Source organism: Rhea americana, unplaced genomic scaffold (assembly GCF_003343005.1).
Source record: "Rhea americana isolate MKP2758 unplaced genomic scaffold, rheAme1 scaffold_69, whole genome shotgun sequence".
NCBI lineage: Eukaryota > Metazoa > Chordata > Aves > Rheiformes > Rheidae > Rhea > Rhea americana.
In genome coordinates this window covers 3922686-3935950 of record NW_028186856.1, presented here as the reverse complement: position 1 = coordinate 3935950, position 13265 = coordinate 3922686, and the positions used below count along the sequence as shown (strand labels likewise).

Sequence of the window (13265 nt, the reverse complement as noted above, 5' to 3'; positions counted from 1 at the left end):
GTCAAAATATGTGGATGCTTCAGTCCAGACATTTTAAAACTAAAACAAAATACAGACAGTTAAAACAGTGAATTAGAAATCCATACAGGATTAGTAAATATGCAATTTGCCAACATTAACTTCTGGGTAAGAGCAAGCTAACATCTGTAGGCCTAGAGTTTCCACAGCTTTAACTAGCTAATGGTTTCTGCTTACATTAACATACACTCTRAAGAGAATTACTTCTCCTGTGAACTATGTATTCAACATTACCATACTGACACAAATATACAAGCCATGGACAATTAAATGCTTTCAGGTGCAATAACAAAGCATTCTAGGATAATTATCTAGGGTATTTTCCCTCCCCTTTTACTGTACACATGAAAACACCAGCAGCTCACTTTGAGATTGGCAGGTAGAGCCCTACGACAGCCACTGGAAGCAGGATGAGAGCTCATACACAGCCGTGTCATCTGCTTCTGCTAACCCACAAAATGGAACGAGTTGCTAATATTTTGCGAGTAGGAGACAGAAAGTTACATATCGATTATTTTACAAGCAGACAAATCTCAAGAGGTTACATGGACTGTCCAAAATAACAGGGAAAACAAGAGGCTGCCATTTACCATCTGTTTGTCGCTCTCTTTCAGAGAGAAAAAAAAGTGCAAATCATAAGAACAAATGGAGCCTTAGCTTTGGGGAGGAGGAGGAAGGGGAGAGAGGAAATTTCCACGCAAATCCGAAGTGAATCACGCCGCGATCGCGCAGGCCGGCGGCGCCGGCCTCCCCCAGCGGGCGGGCGGCTCGGGGGGCACCGGCGTCCCTCCCCCCCCCCCCAACAACCACCACCACCCCGGCCGGCGGCTCCCTCGCCCGGGAGCAGAGCCACGGGGAGCCGGCGCGGGGCGGGGGGAGCCCCCTTCCCCGCCGCCCCCCGGGAGCGGTCGCCTCCGCCGCGGCCTCGGCGCACGGCCCGGTCGCTGCCCGCACGGCGGGGCTGGCACGGGGGGGCGGGGGGGGGGGGGAGGCTGAGGCCTGCGCCGTCCCAGCGAGGCCTCGGCGCTCTCGTAAGCGGAGCGGCCCGGCTCCCCCCCCCCCTCCTTCCCTCCCTCCCTCCCTCCCTCCTTCCCTCCCTCCTTCCTTCCTTCCCCGGCCCGGCCTTCAGCTCGCACTCACCCGCCTTCCTCGTCCCTGCCCAGCGCGCAGTGTGTGTGCGCGGCTTTGCCTCGCGCTGCGCTGCCCGGCGCGGCGACCGGGCCGGGCCGAGCCAAGCCGGGCTGGGCCGGGCCGGGCCGGCGGGTGGGTGAGTGTGTGTGTGTGTGCGCGGGGAAGGAGAAGAGGGGAGAAGGGTGGGGAGGGAAGGAGAGAGGCGGCGAGGGAAGAGAGCAGACGGGGCGGCGGGCGAGGGCAAAGAAAAAAAATAAAAAGAAAGAAAAAAATAGGAAAGCCGCCGCGGCGCTCCTCGGGCGGGACCTGTGGCAGCGGCGGGCCGGGCGCGACGGCGGCGGCGGCTCCTCCAACGACCTTTAGGCGAGAGACGGGTAATCTCCGAGCTCGGGGCGCTCCGCTGCCAGCCCGGCCACCATCTTACATTAGGGAGACTTGCCCTGGACGCCGCCTCCTCTGCGCCTGCGCCGCCGGCAGTGGGCGGAGAGCTCCGGGCGGCGGGGGGGAGGAAGGGGGGCGCGAGCGGCCGCGACGGCAACAGCCGCGACGGCGCCGGGCATGACGGGACTTGTAGGCGGGCGGCGCGGCGCGGCTGCGCGGCCCTGTCAGCGCGGGGGCGGCGGGGCCGCCAGCGGCGACGGCGAGAAGGAGGACGAGGAGGGCGGTCTCCGCACGGCCGGTCCGCCTCCCCCGTGCCGGCGTAACCCCCGGGATCCCCCCCCGGCCTCCCGCAGCCCGCCGCCGCTGCTGCTCCCCCGGCAGACCCTGGCCGTAAACCCGCCGGCCGCCGCAGCCACCTGTTGCCGGCCGTTAAACCCGTGCGGGTTTAAAACACCAGCTTTATCTTTCTGTCCTCCCCTCCTTTTTTATTTTATTTTTTGTTTGTTTGTTTTGCTTTTTCTCCTCCCCACACCTCCCGGTCCAAGACACTGTATTTATTGTCACTTGAGCCACCGCGTGTCGCCAGCTGTAAAAGCGCAGGTCGGCGGTGCCTCTGAGGGGCGGCCGTTAGCGGCGGGCGCTTTCGCCCTTCGTGCGCCTCCCGTTAAACTCAGTCAGCGCCCGCGAGTCCCGACTCTGCAGCCCGTTTACAGCGTCCCGGCGGGATGCTGCTCCCGGCGGCTTCCTCCCGCGCCCGGCCCGGCCCAGCTCGGCTCGCCGCCCCCACCGCGCCACAACTCACGGCGGAGCGGGGACGCGCGGCGCCTCCTCCGGCCCCCTGCCCTGCCCTGCGTGGGAGATGCCCAGCTGCCTTCCTCCTCCTCCTCCTCCCCCTGCTTCTTCTTTCTTTTTCTTTCTTCCTTTCTTTCTTTCTTCTTTCCTTTTTCTTTTTTTCCCATTTTTCTCATTTTTCTCATTTTTCTATTTCTCATTTTTCCTTATTTTTCTCTCTTTTCTCATTTTTTCTCTTATTCTCATTTTTGTCTCTTTTTTTTCTCATTTTCTGTTTTTCTTTCTTTCTTTCTCCTCCATTCTCACAGGTTCCAACCCAGCATGACAGGGAAATTGCGTGCCTGATGAGGGCATTGGTCTCTGCAGCAGCCAAACGTGGCTGCCTCCTGTGTGCTGCATGCCTGCCTGCCCGCCTGCCTGCCTGCCCGCTGCAGCTGGAAAGCCGTCCCTCTCCTGCCCGGACCCACTCACCCTATGGCAACARGCACTTGCACGCTGGTACCCTTTGGCTGAAGAGATTTTTTTTTTTTTTTTAACTTTTTAAGGGCTTTGCAGATCCATTTCCCATTTGGAACAGAGAGGCACAGAAATTAGTGTTTTCTTGGTGTCTTAGTGTTCTCTCTTCAGTTAGAAAATCTAGGTAAATTCTGCTTTCATGGGCAGGAGTTGTAATTAATTTTGCAGAAGCCACTTTCTCCCTGAAAATTCTCAAGGAGAGAACCTATCTGCTGGCAAAACACTTGTCTTGCTTCTTTTTTGTTTTTCTTGTCTTCAGAAAATTCACAAACCACACTGCTTAGGTCTCTTCTTTCTACCATAGACACCAAGAAAGCAAGTTCCAGGGACCTGTTAAGACTAAACCTGTAAATCTACCTCCTTTTTCCTGTAATCACAGTATCACGCAAAGGGACCTCAGAACCTCAGCTACAAAGCAAAAACAGGCTTTTACTCCCAGCCTTTATGACTCTCCAGTGGCAGTTTCTGCGCAGCATCCTTTAGCTCTTGTAATAGGCAATTTCATCCTGGGTATTTAATCATCAGTTATCTCTAAGGCACAAGTTATTAGTACTTTTGCCATGACAATATACACCTGATGTTTTACTTATTTCAATAATTGCTGGGTAAGACAGGTGTTCATCACRGAACGGTCTGCACAGAATACATAGGTATGACTATTTTGTTTAGCAGTATGATGTTTTTCTTCTTTATTTTTCTGTCTTACATTCAAGTATTATACTCGTACAGCTTCACACCAAACACCTGTTCCACTGATAGTGAAGTGCCTTGTGTTGATGTAGCTTATTCTTTCTCACAGAAGTTAACATTACTTTGTACATATAAACAGTTTCGTATTGACATAAATATATCCATAACAGGAAAGYTCTATGAATTAACTATATAACTTCCAGCTGGGGACAAGACCCTGAATAAAAATAARTACAATATTATTTTCATTAGTAGTCTCAACATGTGAACACAAATGCAGTACTCTTTTGAAAATGAAACATACAATGTTATTTACACACCTATTCAGTATATAACTGTAACTATATGTCATATATAACACATCATATTCAAGTGTGAATATATATGAAATGAATATATTTCTCAAAAACTTTGTTTTGCACATTTTCATATCAAGCTACCTATAAAGGATTATGTTCCAGAAGTATCCATTATGTAAGTAGTTTATATAAGTAATGCATTTGTTGACACACCTAATACCTGGCAATGTTTCTTGTTGAATAAAAGAAAATCTTTTGACTCTGAAAGAAAGATAAAAAAATAGTACATTTTAAAAGCTAAAATTCATGGGTCAGAGTTAAGGCTGTTTATTAAGTGACTTTTTTTTTTTTTTAATCTAAGATGGAGAATTCTTTCCTTTACTAAAAGTCTGTCTATATTGCTTTGCTGAGTGGCTCATGAACACAAATTTCAGCACTATCCAATAATAATGTGAAAAAAAAATCACATGGCTAAAGGTTATATTGCATTGCGTTACTGAAAATTACACATAGCCTTATGTTTCCACCTCTGCTTTTCTTTGGYACGAATAATTCACTAGACTATCATGTGGCCATTGTTGGATTTAAGAGGTCTTTAAATTATCTGTTTTCTTGCTTTGAAGTAGTTGTAATTGTTTTAATAGATTATTATTACATAGCCACATTTTGTCACCTTAATATTTGTTTCTCATTTATTTTGAATAGGTTTGATAACTGAGCAGGATTCTGTCTAAATATTTTTTCCATATCTACAAAAAAAAAAGTTTTCAGAGCAGATTTTCTTGGAAATAACCTATGCATACTAGCTAGGGTGAAAATGTGTACCTATATGATTTGTTTATTYTAGCTCAGCTCCAATTTCCCTGTGATTTGTTACATGCACACTGTCCTGTATTAACTCTCACCATGTGCTGGGAAGGTATCTGATGAGATGTCCTACTGCTGGTGTCTTATAAAAAAAAAAATATAAGAATTTATCAGGATTCTGTAAACTGGGGTGAAACCAAGCTAGTTGCATGATTCGTCTTGTTAGTCAACACCGTTTCAAATGTCTGTCAAGCTATATGGAGGAAGCATGGCAGAGCTGCACAGTCCTGGCCACCCTTAATACARACAGGTTGGTAATGCAGTGAAACATCTTGAGAAGGACTGGAAAGAGATGTGGTGGTGTGCACCAATACTGGCAGAAAAGGAGGAAATTGAGTAATTCTTTCGTGTGCTTGAGATGAAGAGTAATTCTGCTAGGACTACAGCAGGGTAATGGCTGCAAATGGCCCATCTCTGTCTAGATTGTCTGCAATGAAAAAATCAATACAGCAGCACATCTCTGTGCTGAGGTGACCATTGTTGCCTTGGTGCTGGCCAGCATTCCAGCTGGCTAGCTGCTAACTGGATTGGTGCTGGTATATCAGCGTGTTCTGGAAATAAATAATGCGTGTGTGTGTTTCAGCGTGCTCGTACTGAGAAAATACTTCAAGATTTGCAAAGTTCATGTTCCTGAGTTACACTGGAACCACTGGTAAGACTTGGGTGCCTATATTTCCTGCCAAAAGTCAGTTTACTTAAACAGGAAAAGCATACTCTGAAAAGCCTAATTGATTACTATAGAAAGTTTACCGATACTAGTGCAGGAAGTTATGGAATAGTTGATGAAAGGATTTTTAGAAATGMAGCCTTATTTACTGCAACAAAATATTAATCGCTCCCTGGACTGCTACAAAAGTTAATAATGTTGTCCTTCATTTTGTCACTCTGGGAGACCTAGRCATCTTTCTGCTTCTCGGGCTAATGATGCCTTTTACTGGGCCAGTGTACTGGAGAAGGAACAATATGACTGTTCTGAGTACCTGCAGAATAATAATGAAGGGTTTTGTTGCAAAACTGAAGGGCAGCTGGAGGAGCCTTACAAACAGGCTGATCAATATTTGCTACAAGTGACAGATGTTGACCATGTCTGATTCACARTCTCTGAGAGGAGAAGGAGGAGGTATCCAAATTGCTCCGTGAAACAGGATCAGGGATTTGTCCTACTCTTTTTTACTGATGAGAATGCAGTGGTGAAACATAGATGTTTTATAGTCAAACATACGAGAAAGAGGTGTCTTTGTTAACATTTTTATTAAGGATTGATGTTWTTAGGGGAAAATGCGAACTTCAGTGGAATGCCTCAGTAATTTTTTTCAGGATAATCTTTACTGATTCTGGCACAACACACCTTATGTGCTAAGTGTATCTGTCTTTGCAAGTGAAAGCAGAAATCATCCAGTTTTCTGGAAAGATGCGGTAACCTATGGGAACCAACAGGAAGCTGTCACTGCTCTTGTTAACCCTAGGGTGCTCTTGAAGTATTGGTATGAACATAGCATCCTAATATTCTCCAGAGGCCTGTTTCCTTCTGCACAAATTCCAGCAATTTTTCCTGTATGTTATTTTCATTATCCCAAACTCCTCCCTGAGTCTAGCTATTTGCATGAAGGTTACACAAGTTGTCATATGTATTCTTCCAGCTCTTTTTTGCTCCTTGCTGAAATAGATTCAGAGAATCCATGGACTTCTCCTTCCTTATCCTCTCTTCCCCCCCCCCCCAAACATTTTTTCATGCAGTCAGCAGCTTGAAAAGCTTGTGTTCCTCATCATTATGGTACCTCAGTTGCCAGAGACAAATTGCAAATATTTGTCTTTCCTCCTTTGATCTTATGACTAGTGATAATAAGTTTAATTTTTTCTCAGTTTGGAATGTCATTCCCATCTGCTTTTCCAGTCTAACCTTCCTTGAGAAATGGATATTCCTAGAGAACCGATGGTGTGTGTAAAAAACTTAGATGCCTCCCACTTTATATATCCTTTCTATAGAAATCCTGTGCAGCTGCTGGAAGAGAAAGGAGAGAAGATGATTAGTGAAAGGTGAATAGTAACAGGATTCAGGTCTGTAGTTCTATGTGCACCTCTGTAGGGATGTTACCTTGAAGTGTGTTTCCAATAGAAGAAAAGGTCTTACTGAAAAAGGCAATGGACAAATCAGGAAGACATGCAGCATTCTATAGAAGGGTATTGAAATATATTCAATTGCAGAAATGAAACACCATCTATGTGAGCATCACCAGGAAGGTTACATTGCCTTGCTCTGGGCAGAGTCTTTGCCTTAAAGTCTCTTATAGCACATACAGGTTAGCATCATGTGCACCAAAAGGGAACAGATTTAAAGGCAATTGGCCTGAATCCAAGATTTTTATATTGCTGAAAATTTGATTGTAAGTGTCTTACAATCTCAGCAGTTAGAAATGTTTTATTTTGGTAATTCATCTCATAGAATGTGAAAGGAGCTAATAGCTCAGAGTGCTGAACAAACTATGAGCCAAAGTAAATTTACTATTGCTTTTTCTCTCTCTGCATCTGCTGTTGTAATAAATACATCTGCCTTGCAATCTATATGCTGTTTAACTCACGCAGTGCTGCCACATTGTCCAAGTGGCAAGAAGAGTGGTAGTGAACCCAGGAGCATGGTCAGGCAGTGCAAGGAGGGGACATAAATGTTTGTGGAGCACCACAAATACCGCACTGAGGAAGGAGATTCCAAACAGATGGAAGGAAGCTCGTGGTTCCTGTAGCTCACTTCCACCTCCAGTGATGGCCTCCAGGTACAACCTGGTTTAGAGAGGCAGAACACAGAACTTAATAGGAGTACTTGCCTCTGTAGTGTTTTCAAGCTGACCTTCTACTTGGATTTCAAAAAGCATTTTTGTAACCTCAGCCTTTGGATTTCAATATAGTATTTTGAAAAAAAAGTATTAGCTGTACAAGTCAAACTGTCTATCTGAGATGGTGTCCCTTGGCACATGGGTACATTACAATATTCTTTCTCACACTGGATTTCAATGGTGACTTCTCATGCTTAAATCTTTCATAACTCATCCTATTCTGGGCAGTCAGAAGGAACAATATTGGAAGTCCTGTTCACATCCCTCTTGTTCCTACAGACAAGCCAGTGTTATTTTGCTTTATGGTGGTACCAGTCATTTCCCAGAAATGTCTTTCTCTTGCATGCAGTTTGGCAAACATTTGCAAATCCAAGGCACTGCCACTGAGCTGGGATTGGACCTGCTGCACACAACCATGAACAGTATCAGGGGAGAAGAAGAGGCACTGTTCTGGAGAGGGTGTAAATTTAGGGGAGCGAGGGCTCAAATTGCAAAGGAAGCCATCAGCATTCAGCTAGGGTGACAATATATCTAATTAAGATGATCCTGTAACAGAAGAGGGCACTCAGGGGCCAGACAGCAAATAAACCACATCGCGTTAAACAATGAGGGAAAACCATTCAGCAAGTGGACAGAAGCCTCTCATGAGTCTGATGCAGTTTATAGCAGAGGGCAGTAAGCTGGTGAGCCTGGCTTTCATTCATGCAAAAGGAGAGCCCAGTCACTTTAAAACAATCTTTAGGAATGCACTTCAGACAACTCATCCAAAGTATTTGAAGTAACATCCCTGTGTAAACAGGACTTCATTACATTACTTGTTATTGTTTTCAGTGAGTTCTCACCAGTTCTTTAAAGTACAACATACATTACGATAGCAAATGATTGCTCATTATTGTTGTATTCTTTAATTGCCTTCTATATTAGTGTGTTCAAAGGAATGTAGTTTTCCTCTTCTGCCCTTTTCTGCTTGCATTCAGCAGCATTCAGCATTTTCTATAGAGCTCAGAATTCTTGCCATTCTTATAAAAATGCCTCAGCCATATGGGATTTGCTGAGACTAAATAAAAAGTGCCTGACTTAGGAAAATGCAATACTTTTTATTTATCCTGTGTGTTGATTCCACAGCCACTGTATAAACAGCGAGTGTTAGTTTAAAAAGAATTTCCATGTTATTTAATCTATGTTTACTAATCTGTATTTCCAAAGTTAGAACTCGGGTTCTGCATAGGCCAGGTGTGACAGGAACTCACCTGTCAAGAAAGTGTGACATTGCATTAAAGGGCAGAGGTGAGCTTTGATGCTAGTAAATACATTGCATCAGCCAAGCTCCTGCTGCAGTTTTCCAGGCAGATCTGCTTCCTTTTGCCAAAGGAATGTGAGCTACCACAGCTAATTTTATGTCATATAAATAATGTCGATAGAGAGACAGCCTGAGATTAGATATGTTGGATAGCCAAAATAATAGATTAAATTGGAAAGTTGAAGCATTTGTTAGTCAGAAATATGAGTATGTTCCTTAAGGAGCTGGAGGCACCTGATTGTAATGACGACAAATGGGAGAGCCTAGAATAATCAGATCAGTCGTGCGTATAGGCAGAACCTTCCCTGAGACTCTCTGGGACATACATGTGCTTGTTGCACAGAGGAATTGGGGCTTTATATTCTGATGCAGAACATTTCCTCTTCTTAACAGCCTGTGCTTGATATGCTGACAGAGCGAAAGTGTGCTGTGCCTTRTGCTGCTCTGCTCTCTGTGCCCCTCTGCTCGATGTTCCCGCCAGCTGCTGAGGCAGGGCTTGCCTTCAGGAGCAACAGGGACCAGCTTGGTATTCTGACCATATTGTACGTGTTAACTGAGGCCTTTAAAGGATGGTAGATATTTTTACATTTTGGATGCATATTTTTGAATCTTTCCCATGCATCTTAATGTTTTATTATATTTTCCTCTATAACATTTTAAGATAATTGTTACATTGCTACGTAAATAGTAGAACTTCCTACCATAAAGCCCAATGTAGAATTAAAGCCCTGAATAGATCTATTTTCTTTTACTCCTAATTATCTAACTCTTGTTTTATAAGGAATGACAAAAGGCCTCTGATTCTTAAATAGGTTATTTTAAACTGTAACCTGTCTGCCTATGACAGGAAGATGTATTTTATTAAATCATGTAAATTATGTGATTTTTTTACTTTAATTATTTACTTTCATTTTATTTTCTTCTTCTTACTCTCCTTGTATTGGTATTGTAGCTTGAAAATCAGAATGAAATCTTGCATGAAAAACTTCTACATGTGCCAACAGTACTTCCACTGACAAGGCATTGTGCCACTCTTGCTTATCATTTGTTTTAAACAAACTTACTTTTTTGCTGGGCATCAAAATGTGCTGCACAGTTGTTGGGTTGGCATGGGAAAAGGGAAAGATTTGCTGAGCTTTATGACTTTTCCTAGTAGTATTTCTCCTAACTAGTAAATAAAATAGTGTAATATCTACAAGCCACAACTTTCAACACTTTTAGGTGTTTTTGCACAAGATCATATGAAAGTAGCCTGATTTCCTAAACAGATGAGTGTTTGCAACTTCTGAGATCATCGAAAATTCAGCTTCTTTGAAAGCTAATTCCATTCTGCAAGTTTAGTTATGACTAAACAGAATAGTAGATAATTAAAAATCTGCTGATAGAAGAAAGTATGGAACATACTGTAGAGTAAGATATACATTAGGTGGGAAACCAGCTTCTTCTCACTTTTCTAAGAGACTTCACTAAAATTAGGGACATGGTGGAAGTCACCTACTGCTTGCTTCCTTCTTCACTCCTCCTCTTTGCAGACTGGAATCTGGACACTGGTCTTTCTTCCTTCTTCTGAGGAATATGTGTAGTTACATATTTATATACCTTTCCTCATTCTTCTAAGTAGTATGTACCTTGACTCATCGTAGGCCTTCTTTAAAGGCACAGAAGTCAGAGGGATAACTCCTGGACCTTTTCTTCACTAGACTGAAGTCATATATTCTCACTTCATGATGGCCAAACAGTAAGTAGCCTCAGCTGAGATCTTACTAAAGACAAGGGAGTTATCATTTCCTCTTCAAGATTCAGTTAAAAGCCAAGCTCTTTATTCAAGTTTATCTCAATTTAGTAACGTGAATGAAAATACCAACATAGACTTTACTTAAAAATAGTTAAATAGGTACAGTATCTATTTATCAAGGTACAACTTTTTTCATGAAAAGTAAAAGCAAAAAGAAAGAACGCCATTTGCAAAATATGAAGTAAAACTGCTGAAGGAATAAGAATGTTTCTGCTGTACTCTTGCACCAAATAAAAAGTGGTAGCTTAATTGAGTTTTTTAGGCACTGCTTTCTAATTATTGATGTGACTTAACAATCAAAATTGTGAAAGGCTCATGGCTAATATTCTATGACTCACATACCTCCTTAAGAAAACCAAACTATGACATGGCATCCACTTTTAATTGGTACCTTCCACCTCAGATGACTGAGGAATTAAGAAGATAAACAGAGCCACCTTAGGTTTTCGTGGCTTGTCTAAATCTTGTGTAGACCTATACAGATCTGATTTAGTAGCACTTTACATCTTGCTCCTATTTGGAAAAAAACAGTTCTGTATATCATGAAGCAACAGGTTCATGTGAGAAACCTCCAAGAAATTCATCCCACAACTCCACAACTTCAAGCCCAGAAGAAGGTTGAAGGCTTTAAGCTTTTTCTTTTTTTTTTTTTTTTTTTTTTTTCCCTCTAAATATTTTTTTTTTTTTTTTTTTTTTTTAGGAAATACTCTGGTGCTCAAGCTCTTTCACTGGTAAAATTTGCCCATTTTCCCCATTTTTTAAGTTTTTAAGGCTAGCCTGCCACTTTTAACCACCATAAGGATATTAGGCAAAGATATTGATCTCACCTTCAGTGCTTAAAGGTAGCAGTGAGTGTCCACAGTGGGACCAAAGAAAGTGATTTTTAGCAAGCAATTTTAACTAAAAAAATTCAAGCATTAAGGTTTAATATTTAAGAAAGCTAAGAGAGCACTGCCTTTGCCCTATTGATTGACAGAAACAATACCATTGGAACTAATGTATAAAAATAGAAACTCTGTCCTTGTCAAAAGATAAATTAAACAGTGGTTTTAAATAAATGCTCTGAAGTGAGCCCTAGCAACTCAGTCTGCAGGGGGCTAATAAGTGCGGTGGAGTAGATCGACAGCACAACTGCCTGAAGAAATGTGTCCTCTTCAGTGCTGGGAAGAGGCTGATCTTGATCAGTTTGCTCATGTCACCATATGTGACATAAGGTTACCAAAAAGGCGATCACTCCTGTCGTACCGCAGCAGCCTTCATGTCAGCCAGCTCTAGCAAAGGCAGTTAAATTTCCCATTGAGGCACTTCTAACTACAACACAGCTGACTTCAGCAATGATTTGGATGAGAAAAGGATGTGGGCAGAAAAGCATCATGTGAGTAGGAACATACTGCACTGGGCGACACTTGCTGAGTGGGGTGGCAGGGCTTCCTGCCCCTTAATCATCTCTACATCTGTGCCAGCACAGTGTTTAAAGGGGAGATAAGTGTTTATGAACCGGAAGTCACAGAATCACAGAATGGTTGAGGTTGGAAGGGACCTCTGGAGATCATCCAGTCCAACCCCCCTGCTCAAGCAGTGTCATTTAGTGCATGTTGCGCAGGATTGTGTCCAGGTGGCTTTTGACTGTCTCCAAGGATAGAGACCCTAAAACTTCTCTGGGCAACCTGGGCCAGTGCTCAGTCACTCTCACGATAAAGTCTTTCCTCATGCTCAGACAAAATTGCTTGAGTTTCCGTTTGTGCCCTTTGCCTCTTATCACTGGGCACTTCTGAAAAGTCTGGACCCATCATCTTGACATCCTCCCTTCAGATATTTATATACATTGATAAGATCTCCCCTCAGTCATTTCTTTTCCAGGCTGAAGAGTTCCAGCTCTTTCAGCCTTTCCTCATATGAGAGATGCTCCAGTCCATTGATCACCTTAGTGGTCTTTCACTAGATTCTCTCCAGTAGTTCCACGTCTCTCTTGTACTGAGGAGCCCAGATTTGCACACCATATTCCAGATGTGGCCTCATCAGGGCTGAGTAGAGGGAGAAGATTGTCTCCATCTTGCTGGCAATGTTCTTCCTAATGCAGCCCAGGACACCATTGGCCTTCCTGGCCACCAAGGCACATTGCTGGCTCATGGTCAACTTACTGTCCACTAGMACTCCCAGCAACTCTGCAGAGCTGCTCTCCAGCAGCTCAGCCCCCAGGCTGTACTGGTGCATGGGGTTATTCCTCCCTGGGTGCAGGACTCTGCACTTTCCCTTGTTGAACCTCATGAGGTTCCTCTCTGCCCAACTCTCCAGCCTGTTGAGGTTCCCCTGAATAGCAGCACAGCCCTCTAGTATTTCAGCCACTCCTCCCAGTTTCATGTCATCAGCAAACTTGCTGAGGGTGCACACCGTTCACCCAGGTCACTGATGAATAACTTAAACAGTATTGACCCCTGGGGGATGAATGAAAAAATCTGTTAGATCTGTTAGATTTAGGGTCTGCTATATCCTACTTTTTCTTGCATTATACATGAAAGCCATTGTGAGGCGAGACTTGGAGCTGGATCCTCATTTTATGGAACCATGAATGGAGAGAAAAGACAGAGAACTTCCAGAAAATAAATTAGTTTATTAAGAGCTCTAGGGCTATATGACTTACTGAT

The 13265-nt window shown here is 43.6% G+C and overlaps 1 protein-coding gene across 5 annotated transcripts in view; it reads right to left on the bottom strand.

Annotated features, from left to right (window-relative positions):
• Nucleotides 1-1594, bottom strand: part of CNOT4 (CCR4-NOT transcription complex subunit 4) — an 81803-nt gene extending 80209 nt beyond the window's left edge. For 4 of the 5 annotated variants that reach the window (XM_085321264.1, XM_085321269.1, XM_085321266.1 and 1 more), the window contains exon 1: nt 1159-1240. The gene's annotated coding sequence lies outside the window, so the exon portion shown is untranslated. Of the gene's footprint in view, nt 1-1158; nt 1241-1455 lie in introns of those variants that run through there. The other variant, XM_085321265.1, reaches the window with a different exon arrangement.
• Nucleotides 1595-13265: the final 11671 nt, after the last annotated feature.